This window comes from Varroa jacobsoni, unplaced genomic scaffold (genome assembly GCF_002532875.2).
Source record: "Varroa jacobsoni isolate VJ856 unplaced genomic scaffold, vjacob_1.0 scaffold_747, whole genome shotgun sequence".
Taxonomy (NCBI): Eukaryota; Metazoa; Arthropoda; class Arachnida; order Mesostigmata; family Varroidae; genus Varroa; species Varroa jacobsoni.
In genome coordinates, this window is record NW_019213649.1 from 91,254 (window position 1) to 107,524 (window position 16,271).

Sequence of the window (16,271 nt, forward strand, 5' to 3'; positions counted from 1 at the left end):
AAAAAAAAACACAACAAGCCGCGTGTCAAGGTCGGCCTGACGTCGAATAAACCTTGGCCAGGAGAACGAGATCGGTACAAATGAGGGAAACCCTATAGTTTAAATCCTGCATCACAAACATTTAATAGATATTGTGTGATAGTATGGATATGAGTGGTCTGAGTTGTTGGGAAGAATACCGATCTATAAATGTTATAAACGTTAGAATCGTGCAAAGGCTAATATTAAGTATGTTTAATAGCTGAACCGTTCTCAACGTGCACAATCTGCTTTAATTAGCAACATCGGTTATTTTTCGCCATAACGGAGTGACATTCTGCAACTCAACGCTTTGCCATGCTGGGCAAACATAAACGAAATATCCGCACCCGTGGCCAACTTACTAGTGGCAACGGTCTGGAAGGCAAGTCTAAGTTACCAGCACCGTACGAGCTGAAGCTGAGCTTTTTTTTTATTGAAACTATATCTACTACTATGACTTTCGATTCAATCAATTGATGGTATGCCGTTCGATAGTGGCTCGATGTTTCCGTTGTCGTCTGATCGACCTTAAAATTATAGCAAGTTGCCTGCTAGGCCAGAGGCCTGAGCTAAAAAAGTAAGCCAGGACAAGCGTCGTTTAGAGAATACAATCTGGGCCAGTAGTGCGGAGACGGCTGGCCTACTGCCCCTGTATCGTGCGAACATTAATGGAAATTGATTGGGTTATTTGTTTTCTTGTTAGTTGGACGTATCTATTGCGATACAATGCTGTACGGCAAAGAATAGCGTTCATATTTGTGCCACGATTGTGTAGAGCGGCCTTCGCTTATTGCCTATCTCGCCATTATAATCGATCAAGCGTTGATCATGTTCTATACGTCCACAATGATTAATGCAGATTTACAAGAAACAGATCGGTTCGCTGAGTTTCACCATTTAAATGATATGGGGCTGACGTATAAGCTGACCGTGTTCGTCGAACAGCAATATAAGTACTATATTAGTAATATCACGATATATATATCTATGCTTGCCTATATATATATACACACACACACATATAGGCAAACGGCTGGAAAGGGGACGCTTTTTCCTCTAAAAATGCTTCCATTCGTAGCACACGTACATCGTATGCTACGAAGAGTGGCGTTTTCGTTAAGGGATTGTCTTGCTAGTGCTGCTGCTGCTGCTGCTGCTGCTGCTGCTAGTAATTACAAACGTTAGAAGAGCAAACTGACAGGGATGTACCAAGGTAAGCCGCCGCTCATTTCTGCTGGGTGTCTGCGATAGTTAACTTCAACATCTGCGACGATGCTGCCAACAACAATCAGAATATTAATAATGACAGCGGACAAAAAGAATAAGACTGTCAACAAAGGAAAGGTGGCCTCTGCTAAGCTCTGGGCAAAAAAAAATCGCCTAGGTTCTTGGGCGGTTCACGCGACTTCAGGTCATGATCAATCATAATATGCGTGTCGAACCTGACCTATAGTATCTAGCATTTGATCCGTTCGTTGTAATTAGACCGCGGGACCAACAGCCCGATTGTTCAATTGTTACTACTACTATAGTCGATCGTATATGCAGTATAATGTTCCTTCCGCTTGTTTCCATAGGTTTTTAAAAGAAACACCTAAAACCGGCAGCGATGCAGTTTTGCTTGTCGATAGTAACAAATATCCACGGGAATGTTGTTAGAAATAAATTATGCACCGTTGTTTAGCATAGCGGTCGAAACTTTCGAACAGGATTGAACAATTTCTATTGAATAGTAGTTACTCGTAAGTTGTTGAGTATTGGCTAGCGCGTTCGCTTCGAAGTTAACTAGCAGGAGGCACTGTTTATGAATAGAACGTTTATCTTGCCGCAAGCAATTAATACAATACTCTGCTGCGCGCTAATTATAACTCCTCGGATCAACTTTTTGATGATTTGTTGTGGGTTATGAGCTAATTCTGTATTTGAAATATCTATACTCGCGGTCGGGAGTCTGCGCAAGGTCGGCGCACTTACTTGCGTGGCCCACTTCATATCGGTATACCTGAAACATCTATATTTTGTTCTCGAAAATAGCGTTTTAATTTCTCATCGGACTCGCCCTTTGGGCCATCATAGAACATTTATGATCGTCGCTCACGAATGGCATAGCGACGTACTGCTCTACATACACGCCTGTCATGCCCAGAAAGCACCGAGTGATAGGACTCAATCAAGCAGAATTAACTCTATAGTTACATAAAGAATTTTGCTACAGACTGAGGTAACAAAACACTCGAAATCAAGGAGCGTGACTGCGCAGCTCACGTTATTCTTGTTATTGTAGATAGCAGCAAAGTCTTGTCTTGTTTACTAGACGGAAATCGTTCACATATCAAACAGGCTGTTCGACCTTTTAATTGGTAATGCGGAAAGGAGTCTAATACTTATTTAGAGCCAGCGTCCACGGATTGACCTCCGTAAATTTTCCCCCATAAATGACGAACAATTTCGTATTTAACCTGGATCCTTTTCAAAAAAAACGAAAGCTTTTACTACAGAAATAGTGTTGGGCAGAGGCAATAATTAGACCCTTCCAAATCTTAGCCCGGTCGTTAACACAACGACGGCGGCAAACCTGACCTCGCATACCTCAGTTAAAATGAAGAAATAGCTGTTTCATAAAATGCCGCAGAAAACTTCCCGATTATCTTGGCACAGGTTCGACTTTGAGTAGGTGTTCTGATTGTAACCACTTGGCCTGCTGAACGGACCTATAACAGTTTAGCCCGACAGAAGCCACACCGTTTCTACGCGTGTGTTCACACAGAGCGTTTCACAACACTCTGCTGCGGTTCTTACGCCAGAACGGTATTGCATTAGCGAACGTCACGTACAAAACGTGTTTTGTGTATATCTGTTAATGTAGCTGTTTTAGTGATATACCGTGCAAGATGGCTCTTCAACACTCCTGAGATATTATCGCGGCCAGTAGAGTTTGTCTATAAACGATTTACATTTGTTTGTATACTCACTTATGCGTTACGTCTCTTCGATCTACACCAACTTTAATATGCACGGGCAGAGCGTCAAAACAGCACCTGTGATGTATAGGCATCTTAATCACACGCACGCACATATGGGCAAACGGTGGCTTCATATTTTCTCTTGCCTATAGTCTCCCTATCGTCCTTCTCTATACGAAGCAACAGCCTGTGCCTGTGAGCTGACATGGGCGAAAAGTTGATGTGGAGCGACTTGGATGGCCTGACGGGGTGGAGGCCCTTGCCTTACATCAGGCATGTCATGCACCATGCGACATGACGCTATGCCCGATGAAATTGCACGTGTAGGGCTCGCGCTGTCGGCTGTTGGAGATACGAGTGACTGTTGGCGCCGTGTAATGCGGGACGCCGCCATTGTCGAATTTTTAAGGTAGCCTATCTCGCTCTTGCTGCTTATTGACGTTAGTCACTGTACTGGTTGTAGCAGCGGTACTCCAAAGATTATACTTGTCATTACATGACCGCTGAAGCTATTTTGTGATTGTCTACTTTTTCCTATAGTTATAGTAATACCAGTTGTTGCCGCTGTCACTGGCCGGCTGGCCGGAACGTCAACTTACAATTCGACTCGATTCGAAAGCTGGGTTTTTTTTTAACAATATGCATCGACGATCGTTCAACCCAATCTATGCACAAACCGTTCTTGCGCACGAGTTTAGAAACTACGCCATTATGCTTGCGAGCGTACACTTTTCTAAGTTGGCGATAAAAATAATTGTTGACCATTGGTGTCCTTTAGGTTTGCCCATAAAATTACAGAAAGTGCTGTTTACCGATTTAACGAATGGACGGGCTATAATCTACGCGGCCAGCTATTGCGGAGCAGAACGTCGGCGGGTTATAGTGAAGTGGCAGTCAACGATCAACGTTCGGTGCAGCCAGTATGGGCCAAAAAAGTTAGCAAATACGCATCTGTTCCGGTGCATAAATATAAGTACGTGATAGAGAACAGATGTGTCGATTGAGATCTATCAATCTACCTAGTTTAATCCTCTTTAATTTTTTTTGATTGACCCATGCTCCACTCGGACCAAGCACATTTTATTTAGACAACACATTAGCAAAGATTAGTCCTCCAAGAAAACGAAGTCTATCAAAGGAACAGTATGTGTTTTGTACAGGACGACAAGAGGACACAAACGGATATAGCACCACTCTTAACAGGGCTCTATCGAATGAGGACTAGGGGAGTACATCAGGTAATGGCGACAGTGGCTATTTGTCAGCAGGAAAGGTTTTCGCCACCATATACGAAAATAACACCCATTGGGAGCTAGGTGTGATTTGCGGGAAAACGACATAAGCAAGCTTTGAAGGAGCTACTAAAACGCCATTCGAAATCCTCTGCTCAGCCCTTAACGAACAAACATTTTATACGAGCAGTCGGCCCTAAGTTTTAGAGCACACATATTGCACTGCAGTGTAATGATTAATTTACATTATTCTATTTCTTTGACGTAATGTGTCCAAAGTGACTAATACGTAAAATACAAACAATCACATAATGAGTCTAACGGGTTGGTAAGCGCCAAGAGCACCGAACTCTTTTCTACTAAAGCTTTGCTTCTGCAACAATTACTGGGAAGTTCGGCCTAGATCCCTCTGGTTCCACAGCTCGTTGCAGTGGCCTAAATCGTAGCAAACTGAATAATTCAGCTAATATTGCCGCACGCATTTTGGACCACGTGCAAAATAAAATTTGTCTGAAGTCGTTCAGATAGAGCAGACGTCTCTTGTTCGGCAGCGATTCACAGCTCGAGGCTGTCTTTCATTTTACCCTACAATTGCCTGTTTTTGTGTGAAAACAGAAAAAGTATGATCAATTCAATCAAACATAAACAACGTCCCTGAAAGGTCCCTTCCTGCCAACGCCAAGACCGCAGTTGCTTCGATTTGAAAAAAAAAAACAGAAACGCTGAGGGCAGCAGTAGGCAATATGTCGACTTATGAAGCCTTAGATGAAAGAGTATTTGTTCAGCTAACGCCCATAAAGTAGTACGTACACATATTAGGCGTCAGGCCAGGTTTGTTGGCTTGCATTGGCTAGCTAAATAGGAGACGAAACATCTGTTCTATACGTAATTATTAAAATAGTAACAAAATTTATAAGAGATTAATTGGCTTGTTTCGCTAAGTGGTTAACATTTTTGTTTGCTGCATTCACGGGTCCCGGCGATGTCAACTATAATTGGTATAACTTATTCCTGCTAACAAATGATGGGAAGTTTCTTCTCGAAATAGATACCTAACCTAGTTTGTAGTTTTTCATTGGAAACTGGTTATAGCGCATCTAGCCCCGCTTCTGAGCTTCCAGCTTCACTTCTAATGCTGCACTTATTAAAAAAACGTACCCAAATTTAGTAACTATGCCAATTAGATGAACTAACATAACTTTGAAGAGACGACCTTATAAATGACAACAAAAAGCTGCTTTGCGTTATGAAGAAATAAATAACAAATACCAATTTAACGTCAAGCCGTTCCTGTGGTGATACAGCTGATGCTCGGTATTTCTAGCATGCGGGTTGATTTTAAAATCCGTGCCCCGTCAAAGTATTTGTCTGTTTAGGTAATAATCAAACACGTCATTCATATACGATGAAAACGGGGGAACAGAGTAGGAAAATCATGGCTTCTCCCATAAGCGAAGAATATGTGTCCATGCTAGCAAAAGCTGCTCTCTATATCCTACTACTATATTTGTCTGTCTTTTCTGAAGCGATCTCAGACGCTCTGTGAGCTAGTTGCGGATGTTTATGTGAATTATCTTTCTCTGAGTCGTATAAGATTAGGAAGTCAATCTTCAGTTTTAGGAAATCAATCAAAAGTGAACGAACTTCGGTAAAAAGACCCGTCTCAAGTAAATTCAGTAACTCTAACGGCTTAGCAGTATTCATCTCAGACGAGCAATGCATAGTTCGTGAGGTGGATCATTAGCGCGGAAGGCATAGCACAGTAATTCGTCCTCGACCTACTATAATTTAGGATAAATAGGGAAATAGGCAGTTGTAAGTACCTAAAGTTCACTTCGATTCTCTACCCAGATTGAATTTGCCCAATCAGTTGACTTTTGGAGAACTTCGCTAGAAAAAAAGCCTGGTCTGTAGAGTTCAACGCAAAAATAAAGTTACGCGTTGATGTGATACCATGAATAATAACAGCCAAACAAAAACGGAAGTGTTTTCGCACTGGTCAATGTTTTCTTTTCCATAGTAAAGTAGTACACTGAAAGTCAAAAAGCAGAGCAAGGATGTCTAACTCAACGTCATCGAATCATTGGGGATAATTATAAGGCGCCATAGGTTTTTATCGAGACGAACAGTTCTTTAGACCTTTAGCTTAGAAGTTAAATCAGTGGATGAATACCGATATGAATTACCTATAGATAGATTTTCTATTTTGTATCTGAGCTTCCTTTCTGTCTTATTTTATTTACAATTTAGGAATATTTTAATCGACACAAACCACTTGTTCCTTTTTTATACTTATCAACCTTTGTTCCATAGCAAGCTTAATTACACATGGAATCTCCTATATGGTTATTACGATTTTGATTGAATCACGCTGGAAGTTTATCACCTGAACGAACGTCATTACCTAGGACCCAGCCAAATCTGTTTCTTCGCCTTCAGTCGTTGTGGCTACGATAACAGCCGCGTTCAAATGGACAGCAAGAATCGGTCCTAGAGGCATCAAATCGTTTTCTGATCCGTTGTAACTTTGTTGTTTAAACAGACGAAGCAGCGTGGGTCGGTAGTTAATTTCAATTAGTACAAATTTCCCATAGCTCCAAATGACGAAAATTAGAACACATACGCGTCTTCAAACATTACACGCTTCCCTGTATTGGTTCACTCCAGCACAACAGTTTTGCCCTTAGGTTAGGATGTTCTTCGATTTTCTTTGAACTTCAACTTTGAAAGTTAGCGATGACGTCGTCCGCTTCCCCCAAAACTTCCTTCAGTGCTATCTGTTATTACGTTTAATTTATTTATTTTTTCATACATTTATATTGCACTTCGAACGTGAACTTCAGGTCGTCCATGGCGACCCTTCACTTGCACTTATTATACGAGTGCGGCCGAACCATATCTTAACGGTTTAGTGCCACAACCTGAGTCGCGCACTCACATAGTTGGTTTATTGTCACCTATGATTGTAGCTATGCAGAAAATTATGCCAACATTGACACGTTGATCGAGTAAGTTGTGTAGTAAGTCAGTTTTTTTGTGTGGAAATGTAAAACTATTTGTTTTTTTCTTACTCGAAGTCTTTCTCGATGAAATGAATGTGCAAAATACACTAGATACAGAAGTGCTCTGGAACCCTTTGATCGACAAGACGATCGTTGAGAAGAGGCCACTGTGTAGCGTAATCTATCGATATGAGTTCGTTGAAAGTATCAAGAAAGCCGAATGAGCTAGATTCCTATCGTAAATTTGTTTTATATCAAATTTAATCGTTAAGTTTAATCGTTACAAGCAATCGTAACGCACAAGTTAATATAGTTAAAAAAAAAAAAATAATAATTATTGAATTTTCTCCCATGTTTTCCCTACCTATTTTTCTACTTGTTAAAACTTAAATAAGTGTTCTCTAGCTAAGTTTCAGGAAGATACAAAGAAGTGGTTAAAACAAACGTTTTCTTTTGGCCATCGTTTAGGACAACATTTCCACATACAAAGAAGTTAAAATTTAAATAAGTCCCCCATTGGCCAAGTCTCAGGACAGAGTTTCCTCATACAAACAAAAGTTATTAACACTCAAACAAGCTTCCTTTAGCCAAGTTTCAGACAAAATTGCCGCTTACAACAAAATCGTTAAAAGTCAAGAAAATATTTTACAAACAAATATTACAAACAGAATCTTACATGTAATATATTTGCTAAAACTCAAGTTCTCGTTGGTCAAGTCTCAGTATAGGGTTTCCTCACACAGAAAAGTTGTTAAAACTTAAACAAGTATTCTCTAGCTAAGTTTTAGGAAGATACAATAATCTAACCACTTGAATCATGCGCGAATAGTCGTTACGCCTCTTGCCGCTGTATCGATACGATATAATGTTTTGTTTGTATCGCCTCCATATTCCATAAAACATAAACAATATCAACAGCAAACGTGTTGCATACTCCCGAGTATTCACACCTGCTTGCAGGCTGCTTCTGCTACCTCCGTCTGAAAGACAGCAGATCAGATCAGATCAGATCACCGCGTTCTCGTTGCCAACGCCGCTACTACTATTACAGCATGGCATATTACCATGGTGTAAAACGATGGCCGAATTTGATGCCCCTTAGGAGCATCGACAACACAGCCGTCATTGGTTGGCTTGCGTCGTCAGTATATTCAATGCGCTGAAATCGACGTTTCGTATCAGCCCTGCACATAGGGCTCGCGGCATATTGAGTCAGCTGTCTATAAAAGACCACATGGTCCCTCAGTCACGCCCCGTTAAATTTTTGTTCTCACTTTTTTAAATTCCCTGTTCTTGATCTCGATTCGTTACCCGATAGAAAGAAAAAGGCGCATGTCCGAAAGAAAAGACTAACGTTCACGTATGCCCAACAAAAAAAAAATTGTAGAAAAGTTAAATCAGTAAATAAATACCGATATGAATTACCTGAACGCTAAAGTCGTCCGGACCGGATCCGCATACATAGCTGCATCGGCACGTTAGGTGACACAATAGGGTTGGCTAGTAACTGGTGGTGCTCTAATGGTCACAGCTTTTTACGCAACGTCTATACGTTCTATTCTATTTGTTTCGATTTGGCCGTATCGAAAGCAATCGGCAGACATATGGAGAATACAACGGCGTCGTTGTGACGCCCGCTGGTCGCTTTCTATCTTTTTCTCTTATAGAAGAAGGTTTAGATTGCGAACGAAGTTTCAGCATAGAGCCAACACCGTACGTAGAGAGAGAGAGAGAGAGAGAGAGATTATCGAAGTAACCTTTCGACCACAAAGGATTAGGCAATGCATGATTAAAGTCATCAATAGCAACGCCAGCTGCTCATTCGGCATTTGTATCCGTGTCGCCGTTCCGGCCATATTTGATCGGTTATGATGACCAGACACACTGGTCGTTTTGTGCACATATATATAATGCTGATTGCATCTGCATTAATTGAAACGCGACTATGAAATACAAGAGAGTATTCGTGAAGATGCGGGATCCACTAAGGGCTCTGCGATACGACTAATAGTGGAACGGCTCACGACAGCTAAACTTTCTGTTAGGACAATTTAGCAGCAGCTGCCTGTGACCGTATGAGATTACGTCGTTGTTGTAAATTGCCTAGGGATACATGAATTATCGATGATGCATTTATTTCTTAACAATTGAACGTCCCTTATCTGTACCATCCTAGCTAAGACGAAAACGAAACGTACAGGGAACATCGACGGGATGCAATAAGTAAGTTGTGGTCACATTTATTTAGAGAGATAGGTATAACAAAGTATAGTATTTTTGAGCTTGTCAGAAGCATGGCTGCTAATTAAATAACCTTACATTTGAAAAAAATAAAATTTCAACAAACTTTTACTGACGTTTTTCTGAAATCATCATCTAGCTATCCACATTTACTCGTACAGGTGTAATATCACAAATGTACAGTTGTAAAAAGAACTTTAACAAGATTTTTCTCCAGAAGTTATTTATTACTTTATTTAATATATTTTGCCTTTCCGCTCGACATCGTTTCCTATGCTACCCTCTAGCCCACGTCGTAAATTAAGCTTAGCACTTTTTTAGAGACATTTTACAGAACAGGTTGCTGAAAGTTCTTTAGCAACTCGAACTTGCCCCAGAGCTCTTCCTGCCCCCCTTACATTCGATGCCTACCCCTCAGATAAGCCCAGATATAATAAGCACCTTTTTTTTTTTCCAGAAAAGCAGTGTCCGTTTCGACCAATATCAAAATCAAATTTCTAGAACGACTCAAAAGTACCGAAGCTCCTCCAGACCGTAGCGGTCGCCTCGTTATAATCCATAGAGCAACTACGACTGCCAGCTACGTTCACTAGACCACGCAAAATGCCACTGTCCCCTGTCTCTTCTGTCGGAAAAGTACTAAGTCATATGGCATAAACACGGTATCTCGGAGAACGTCCATTCTCAACCACTGGCTGTGTGTCTGTGTGTATTTCTCGTCATCCGGCCTGTCTGTCTAAATGGAATTCTCTCGGGCCGCGCGTCGTCGCACCTGCCATCGCCACTCGTTAAGCTGAAGAAGCTGTGAATCTTGTCAATAGACACAGGGGTAGGCGTGGGGCAAACTATCTTGCCAACCTTTATGCTGCTGGCATTAAGCCGGTGAACTCTAAACATCATATTGGTATGTAGTTATAGTGAAGCGAAAGCTAGGCAGAGTGCCGGCAAACCGACGAAACAAGCAAACAGGTACCGCCGGCAGATAGGTCTGATTAGGGCTTCGTTTAAAATCTCATAACGTCGAAAGCGTCAAGTGAACTTGAACTTTACTCTCTAGAATAGTTTAACGGCAACGGTGACAGCGTCACGACAGCAATCTGTGTAAAACAGTCGACGGCAGAGTGGCGGGGCTATAGAACAATTATAGTGTCAGAAGTCCCGTCAGCGGCGGTGGTTACTGGCTGCAGAGGTAGCAGTATAAAGCCATCCGTTCGGTCACCCAAGTTCTTCCATATTACTTGACAGATTATCAATTTCGATTGAACGTTTGTTCATAACAGAAATGGAGATGACATTGGGTGGCGCTTAGTTAGAATTTTCTAAGTAAGGAAAGGGTTGAAAATTATTTCATGTTAAACCTTTGTATTTTGCGTGCCCTAGTAATATTCATCTATTTTAAAAAGACCAAGATCTTATAAATATATAAAAAATAAAAGATTTTATAAACGTTGTATAAAGGATGTGATTTACTTTGATCGTATTACCTAGCATCTTGTACTACATTGGACATAATTTCATACTAACCTAGCAGTGGTCTACTTTGAACTTTTGTGTTTAATTTAGGTTTGGGGCAAGCAGGATGCACTTGAATATTTCCATAATGGAGGGTATTTTTCTAGCTACAGATAAGAAAAGATTGTGCTTATATTGTACAATATTATGCTCCTGACAACAAACTTCGTGGTAGGGATAGCTGAGTCCTGCCTGCTATTGGCCATCCTTGTTTTTCTAAATAATTAGATGTAGAAATTGATGCAACTATATTACGATTCAGACACTGATTTTTTTCTACACTGTAACAACGACCGCTCTCTACGAACGTTAGCATCCGTCCCCTAGCGACAACTACATTTTAAAAAAAAACCGCTTCTTCAATTGACGCTAACTTGTGCGACATTAGGAGTATTCACTTAGCAAACACATGGTCAGATTAGCCACAAAATCAGCCTCGACTCTTGGTGAAGCTGCTAAGGCTTACGCGGCTGTACTTGACCAATCTGTAAGCAACAGTGAAGCTAAAAGAAGATGCCCTATTATGTTTTTAAGTTAATTACACTGTGCCTTCTAAGATTATCTTAAGTCGTATCTTTAACGACGATTGTATCACGGATAGGGTTTATAAATCTCTGGACTAGGACCCGCAAACCCATTCGAGTTCTCTTCTCCGTACGTTTTTCTGTACGTGAGTCAGTTCGCGTAATATTGGTACATGTTTTGGGTCTAAGCATCTAAATTATATATCCTACTTTTGAGTTCTCCATGAGGCAAAGTTTTGTGTTAACTTAACATGATGACTCAAGTCGCAACAAGTGCTTTCAAAAAGTGTGCTATCATATGAAAACAAACGATCAATCATGGACAGCTTTTCTGTCTATAATCTTTTTCCGTTATATCATTTTGATAACACTCGTGTGGGAAATTAATCCATTCAAAACGCACTAACTAAATACGTCTGGCGCTTAGCGGTAAATAGAGGATACAGTCTAGGTTCTGTAAACATTTAAGAGCTTCTGATTCACTAGCATATAACAACCGTTTACCTATTCGTCGCCTAAGAACTCTGTAACCGGCTCTGCTTCTATACGCTATTAACGGCAGTGGATGTTTTCGCCGTGCCGAGATGGAATGTTTTCACGTGGCTGTAGAATGCCGCAGGGCGTAAGGGACAAAATGCCTACGTGAATTGTTCACGATTCTTGATCGTACAGAAACTTCATAGGCGTGCGCAGAAAGTTACGTACGTACACCACCGTGGCAGCTGTCACATGCGAGATACACCTGTCTCTGGTTAGCGTGGTCTGTTTACACACAAGAAATCATACTTCACGGCATAATCGCTGACGAACAGGCCTACGGTTGAGTACGTACTAGCGAAATGACAATAGGTCCTCTCGCAAATCACTTCCACCGATGCACGCTCCTTAAAAGACAGACATACGAGGAATAAGAGCGACCGAATCTTCTCTCCAGATCCTGCGCGGGACACTGGTTCAGGACAAGCAAATCAATCGACTTGCCGATAGGCCGTAGGCACAAAACGCGCCACATGTGACGAAAGAAGAAGCTATGTAAGATAACAACACTGAACCTAAGCCTGCATGCTGGCTTGACATTATTGTTACCCGTGCGAGCAGCTAACTGATCCGATTCCCTCCTGAACTTGCCCTTTGTTCTGTTAGAGGCCACTGGAAATGTATCCGACGTACGGATAATATTCTGCTCATTGCAATAATTATATGATTAAGAGTCAAATATATCTACCGATGTTAAGCTTTTTTTCCTTATTCAGACTGTACACTTGAAACTTGCCACTGTCACCGGGCTACTGAATCCCTCATGGGACATAATTGAAATCTGCAAGTGGCCAACTAACAATCTGGCAACTACAAAAAGTTAAGTTAGTTGTACATGCAAACTAGACTATCAAGTGATAACTATTTGCATATACGACTGACTTCAATCCTGTTCGGATTGTACACCTTGTGATTGTGTTAGGTCCAACTGAATGCACACCCACCGTCTTACACCTATTTCCTGCGATACATATTTGCGTGGTTCTGAAAATGAGTTCATTCGTGTTTTTTTTTTCAAGGTCGCCAACCTCCTGTTGCTCGGACGCACGAATCAGGTGTCAATCGTCGTCAGTGGAACACGTATCCGTTATCTTAGCCTTGAGTAATGTTAGAGCAAGGACAGTGTACTCGGCGTCCACATAATCGTAACTACAAACGTTTCTCCTTTTAGCAGCAATTGTGTCACAGTGATACAACTATATCGCCCGAGTAGGTAATATCGGACTTACCTACCTAGGCTGTAATTGTCCGCGAGTGCAGGCGGCTAGTAAAAGCGCCGTGAAAGATTTCAGCACAAGGAAAAGAAACCCGCGAAATCGATCGGAAGATCCGATCGATTATTACTATAGACCATGAATTATGCTCTAATATATGAGCAATGCCAATGCCATCTTTGGCGCGACACAGTTCTCTAATTGATCGAACCTTCTGAAAAGAAGAGACTTCGCTTAGAAACCGTTAACGTTGTTGAAGAACACTTTCAACTTAAATACTTCGTGTAAAATTTTAAACTTTACTTTTCTTTCGTGGACAATAATATGAAGCTCACAGCTTTATTAGACGCCATCGTTACGAGAGATATATTTTGTTCAGGCAAGAACTCCCATAATGAATGACGATATCTTTGTTAAGTGAAACAATGAAGCACGGAAACCCTGATACAATGTATGCATGGCGGCGTTGTGCCGGCTGTATTTCCTAATAAACAATATAGCAGTCTGAATTTGATACATATTAAGTAATAATGTATAGGTTTTATCTAGCACTAATAGGTCTCGCTCTGCTTAGTTGAAGAGCTTGGTCGATATGAATGTTCTCGCAGTTTGATTCTATCGCAAAATTCGTGGTAGTGTGGCATTATTTCCCATTTTTAAGCCGGAAACGGGAGCGTTACAATTGCCTACATATTACAGGGTCTTTGATACCCACGCACTGGGCTGCCGATGCGTAGAAAAAGTAATAATATCCTGCCTAAAACAAGCGAAGCACGACGGGATGCCTATTATCCTGTGGCCAGCGTCAGAGCCTCCGTGCACAAGGAAATAAGTGTTAACGATAACAACAAACTCCTCGGTGTGGTGAATGTTTATCAACCGGGGCGAATATATAAATATTAAAATGGTCCTTTAAATTTGGACAACTATTATTACTATAATTAACACTCAGTAACCAGGAAATGATTACAAATTTCACTGAGAAACAATAGTTTTGAAATGATTGAAAAATATCGGTCGGATTGCAACACATTTAACGTTCGCATTGGGTAAAGTTTGAAACACGAGCCAATTATTGGACTTCCAGCGATTCCCGCACCGTCCTGGTCACAACGCAACGATAACTACAAAATCGATAGCTTTTGTCTAATGAAAAAAAAAAAAAAAAAAAAAAGGTACGTTTATTTAGAAATAAATATTTGCTCACACGATAAGTGCTATGACCGCATCTAAACCTAAATAAACACTTGAGTCAATGTATTACAAATCATTCAAATAGGACCTGACCGAAAAGTCGATGCTTGGCGTGCGTCCTCTGCATTACACTATCATATCTGCGATACGATTATTAATAGGGACACGAGAGCAGGACAAGATAATCAATCACTGCATAAGACAAAACGACCTTCTGCTAGTCCGTGTAAAACGGCCACCTACACAAACAATTGTGCCTGTTAAGATCACGATAGGTCTCGCAATCGTTCCACCCGTAAGGCCGCAGACACTAACACACGTTCCAAAGTAGGCAATAGAGCAATTCTATCGGTAATACATAAAGAGCTACTGCAAAAACGCAGCCGCTCGTACTAAGTTACCTGCATTATTAGCAATTAGTAGTTAGCCAGTTGCGTACTTGACAGTTCTATGCGGTGTTCTAGCGAAGGTCGTTCGGTCGTGCAGTGAATGCAGCCGATAGGTGAATCGAAAATAGACTAAGTAAACTCGTTCCTATTCGAAATTATTCATCGTGATCCAGGACAACTTTCGATGCGACAACTGGGTTAGCTATTACAAAAAGGACTTTTTCTAGGCATTTCGAATCGACTATTGCCTCTGTACGTGTCCTAGCGAGTACCTAGAATAAATTTCCATTCAATAGAAATATTCAACTCGTTATGGTTTATCTACGATTACGTATAGGCCAGCTACTATCAATTTTACTCGATATCGAGATGACACGATGTTGCACCCAACTAGCAGAATACTTTATCCGCATAGCGGGTCTGCCATCATCTAGACGACTAAGCCTTGATGGCATACCTAATAAGGCCTAATACCAATTATAAGAGTGTAATAGCTTTTTCCATCGTTGAAAGATGTCGTCCGTATTTATTTATCGGCGTCTTCCAGCTTACACGTTCATTACGCGGGTTTATCAGCACATTGAAGCTGAAAAGCTTTTTACTCGACCTCCGGCGTGTCCATGCGGACGGCATTGCTATCAGTAATAACTATTGATACAGTCAAGTTGAATACATGGATAGTTGTTGGTTAGCACTAAACCCGGTACAATACGTGCGTCCAATTTTTCTGCTAGAAATGGCTTCGTTGTTGTCACAGTTCTACAGTTAGATCCTATCTAAATACGCTAATATAAGGGGGATTCGTGTGCGCCCAGCAGAGTCTAGCTGGGACATTTTTGATCAACGAATTGTGTTAGAAGCGCTTACCGGTCACGTTTATCTCATCATCGTTCGTCATCTCTATGATTACGTAATCTAATACCGTTGTCAACTTTCAACTTATGATAATAATATAACGCAACGAATCCACGAATTGCTATAAAATTAAAACGTTTTTGTCTTCCGACAAATACAGCCACTCACTTTTCCATATAGGTACTATAGTATATCGATATTCACTATTTGCCTGCACTGTAGTTTGTACCACCGTAGCCGAACAGTCTTTATCTACGACGACGATTAAAACATACTAAAAATTTAGTATGGGACAGCGTTGGGTTTCTTTCTGGAATCGCCTAGTTATGCGTTGTCTTCTTCCACCCTCAATAAGCGCTTCTCACGTAAGCAGATCAAGTTGTAAAGCAGGCCGATGCTTTACGATTCAGTGACGCAATCAGAATCCCTCTTCAATTCCATGGGCTATCCTCCTTTGCTTTGTTTCTCGAAATCTCCGCCAAACCAACCATTTTACGTTAGACAGGATCGTTGTTGTTTTCCTTCGCAGAGCTTAGCGTTAACGAGATGGAGACGTATCATGATCCCCGAATCGGAGCGATGATTTC

General features: G+C 41.1%; 2 long non-coding RNA genes across 2 annotated transcripts in view; one reads left to right on the forward strand and one right to left on the reverse strand.

Moving 5' to 3' along the window:
- Nucleotides 1-8,861, reverse strand: part of LOC111263223 (uncharacterized) — a 32,212-nt gene extending 23,351 nt beyond the window's left edge. The window contains exon 1 of the long non-coding RNA XR_002682100.2: nucleotides 8,644-8,861. This is a non-coding gene — a long non-coding RNA (uncharacterized LOC111263223). The remainder of the gene's footprint in view (nucleotides 1-8,643) is intronic.
- The window catches only part of LOC147753097 (uncharacterized), a 35,965-nt gene extending 20,830 nt beyond the window's left edge, over nucleotides 1-15,135 (forward strand). The window contains exons 2-3 of the long non-coding RNA XR_015312209.1: nucleotides 12,430-12,527; nucleotides 13,052-15,135. This is a non-coding gene — a long non-coding RNA (uncharacterized LOC147753097). The remainder of the gene's footprint in view (nucleotides 1-12,429; nucleotides 12,528-13,051) is intronic.
- Nucleotides 15,136-16,271: the final 1,136 nt, after the last annotated feature.